The 3883-nt window shown below is 35.3% G+C and overlaps 1 long non-coding RNA gene across 1 annotated transcript; it reads right to left on the bottom strand.

Moving 5' to 3' along the window:
- Nucleotides 1–706: 706 nt before the first annotated feature.
- On the bottom strand, nt 707–2311 carry LOC133285266 (uncharacterized). The gene is made up of 3 exons (XR_009747984.1): nt 2174–2311; nt 1390–1469; nt 707–927 (listed from the first exon to the last, which is right to left on the bottom strand). It is a non-coding gene; the product is annotated as an uncharacterized LOC133285266 (long non-coding RNA).
- Between the last annotated feature and the right edge of the window lie 1572 nt (nt 2312–3883).

The raw sequence follows: 3883 nt of genomic DNA, 5'->3' as shown, positions 1-3883 counted from the left end.
CAAAATATATTTTTGAAAATAAAATCAAAATCTTCAAAATATTTTCCAAAAATAGATAAAATCAAATCAAATCTTTTAAAAAGAAAATTTCTTTCAAATAAACCTTTTCTTTTTCAAATAAAAATTATCTTAAAAATCTATTTGGATTAAAAATAAAACTTTTAAATCTTCTTTACTTAATTTCTAAAACTTTAAAGATTCTAACCCAATGCATGATCAAGATTCACCTTATCCAATCATTACATGAAATCTAAGATTTTATCTTGCAACTTCGTTCTTCACGATTTCATGACAACTATGTTGCATTTTCTTCATTATAATTCATTAGAAACTAGGTGCTGCAATAACTTTTTAAAAATTAAATAAACTGTTAGATAATTTAACTTCTCTTATTTGTTATCATCAAATTAGACAAAGTGAGGAACCTCCCATGTAACACCCCGTGTTAACCCGGTTTGTTAACATATCATCGTATTAAGCCACGCTTAATTAAAATATGCGGAATAACTTTTTACTTTTCAATTATGACATCATTAACTTAGCCAAGTTAATTACTTAATCAATTTCATAAAAACATCGCCTCTATGTAAATTGCAAAAGACAGCTAACTGAAAGTACCTCATGAATAAATAAGTGAGTATCTAAGTCACGGATCTACAACACGTAGTCTGGACATAATCCTGATACAATTATACAACTCGAATCAACTAAAAACGTAAAGCCAAGTCAATGTGGCATGGACAATCCCCATGCTCACCAAATAGTAACATAATAAACAGAGTCTCAGCTCAAAATCCATAACACGAAACTAATAGCATAACAGCAACAAATATCATCCAACATCCAAACATAAATATCATAGGCAGAAATATCAACTAAGCTCCGGCCTCTTGCCGCTAGAGATCTCGACCCCTGGGTTACTTGAACCTGAAATAAGCGCACCAAACGTGGGGTGAGATCTCTAAGCAGAAATCTCAGTAAGGCAAAGGGTCCTCAAGGATCTTCCACCCCAAGCTCACTTACATGTGCAATATAAGTTCCAAAAATAGTTAAACAATATAAGTTCCAAAATAGTGCAATGCAGCAGATAATCATGTCATGTGTGTCAATACTAATCTACTGGCCAGAGAAATGCAGTAATACGTCTATTACCCACACTAATGCAAGACGCCACTTGTACCCACCCACAGTGTCATCGTCTTGTATGACGCCACATACTCAAGCTAACCGTCAAAGTGGAACAACACATACATATTATAAGCAATTGCACATAAAGCTCAACATCATTTTCAATTATCAAAGCATGTAAACACATCATGCATATAAACCATTCCCCCATGGGATATGGTGGAACCACACAATGACTAAACTGAGGACACGAAAGCTTACATGTACCCGTATGCCCCTCCGACTCGAACTCGGTATGACAAGGGTCCACACCACAAATAGAATCTAATGCACTCACAGATCTGGTTCAATGACCATCATAGTATCAATATACATATTCTAAAATTCCAAGGCAATCAGATATTATTTTCTTTTTTTCAATTCGAACCGGAGATCTTTTCTAAGATATACCATTTAATTTACTTAATTTTAGATGATTATTATCTTATAAATATATATACATAGCCACAAAATATAAATATTATATATATATATATATATATATATATATATATATATATGAGGCAGGATCCTTAGACACCGGTGTCAAATTTGAAGTTTGACACCTCATATGAGAGCCGTTAGATAAAAAAAGATCAACGATTCTGATTTATAAGCATGTGACACCATTGATCTTTTTTGATCTAACGGCTCTTAGATGTGGTGTCAAACTTTAAATTTGACACCGGTGTCAAACTTTAAATTTGACACCGGTGTCAAAGGATCCTACCTCTATATATATATATATATATATATATATATATATATATATATATAAAAAATAACTTTGACCAACTTGAATGCACAAAGTGCTTTCATCTCTATTAAGTAACACTGACTGACCGAATTGTTAGTGCAGAATTTTCAATTGAAAGTTACGCCAATCGATAAACCAGTACATACAAAGTGTCAAAGCAAATAGCCATGTAAAGAAAGACGGTAGCGCACAGTGGTTTCAGTAACATATAACCAATTTATCGATTTACAAAGGGATAGTTAAGTTTACCTTGGATCCTTTTGAGAACAGAAAAATAGGTTGAGAAAACACCACAATCCTTCAACAATGGTTTCTCCTTCAACAAGACTAGAGCTTTAATGGTTGGGTGATGTTTCAATGGAGAAGAGGAGGAAAAAGATGGAAACTTTGGAGACTTTCCAAGGGAGAAGACTAAGACTCCAAGAAAACCCCCCAAATGGCTGCCACACTCAGCTGCTGAGTCTTTTAAAAAAAACTTAGGGGGCGTTTGGTTGAGGAGAAATTTTATGAATAATAAGAAAATGTGATATATAGAGAAATGGTTGGAAAGTGAGATAGGTAGAAAAATGTAAAAAAAAAGTTGTTTGGTTGGAAAAAAATTTACCGGGGAAATTAGGTAACTTTTATGAAATCTATGTTTGGTTGTAGGTAAAATATAGATGGAAAAATTAGGTAACTTTACGAAAATAACCCTGTTTGTAAATATTTTGTTCGGTGGCCTGCCACTTTACAATGTTGTCAAATACCCACTTAAGAGAGGGTATCCAAGTCTTTTGGTCAAAAGCCTATCCCCAAAGATTGGTTGCTTTTCACAAATACCACATGCTCAAAGGACAAGTTTCGCCGGCTATATCCATGATAAAAGGTAGGCAACTTGGTTTGGTAGATAAGTTATTTAGGTGGGTAAGTGAAGAAGATGGCTCAACCAAACATGGTTACTACATATTCCCACTTCCCACTTACCCATCTATCTCAAAACTTTTCCCCAACCAAACACCCCCTTAGGGTTTTGCTCCCTTTTTCTATTTATATTGTCACTTAAATTAAACTAGCAGAATTAGTTTAATTAGTTTCGCTCTTCGTTTAGCTCCAAAATTTTAGATTCTTAACTTAAATATTTTTCTTGGAATTTTCATATTTTTATTTTATTTTTTCGCAACACTTTTTCGGTACGCGTTTTTCTCGCTGCCGGTATTAGTTCTGACACCAGTTTTCATTATTTTGACTCCAAAATTGACATACTAGTCCTAAATATTAATCTAGGAATATTCATGCATTTATTATAATTTTTCGGGATACTTCACCGGTACGCACTTATACCGCGAAGCAGAACCGGTATCTGCACTTTTCGTCAGAAAAGCGACTTTCAACATTATTAATCACTTACCATAATTATTTAAGCCTTCACATAATTATTAGGGTCAATCATGGAATTATCTCATTAATCTTTTAATTAATTAATTAAATTCCTAATTTAACGGTGCAGGTTCTTACATTCACCCCATCTTTTTAGGATTTTGTCCTCAAAATCAGAATATACCTGTCTCAAAAATCGGGATACTGCTGGAGAAGTTCGTCCTCTCGCTCCCAAGTACACTCCTCAGGAGTTCTTCCTGTCCACTGCACTTTGACCATCAGAATGATCTTGCTCCTCAACTTCTTCTCGCCACGATCGAGAATCTTGAGTGGTCCGATGAGAGTTTTCAAGTTCTCCCGAACTTTCACATCATCTGGTTGCACCACGTGCGAAGGATCCGCTATGTACTTCCGAAGCTGAGACACGTGAAACACGTCGTGGATGTTTTCCAAATTCGGAGGCAAGGCAAGCCGGTAGGCAACAGATCTTACTCTACCAAGAATCTGGTAAGGCCCAATGAATCGCGGGCTCAGCTTCCTCACTCCGAGGGCCCGACCAACACTGGTGACAAGTGAAAGCCTCACAAACACGTGCTCACCCAC

The sequence above is a fragment of the Gastrolobium bilobum genome, unplaced genomic scaffold (assembly GCF_033153095.1).
Source record: "Gastrolobium bilobum isolate Gb01-03AN ecotype WA unplaced genomic scaffold, APGP_CSIRO_Gbil_v1 utg28975, whole genome shotgun sequence".
Lineage (NCBI taxonomy): Eukaryota > Viridiplantae > Streptophyta > Magnoliopsida > Fabales > Fabaceae > Gastrolobium > Gastrolobium bilobum.
This window is presented reverse-complemented; position numbering and strand designations above follow the sequence as displayed.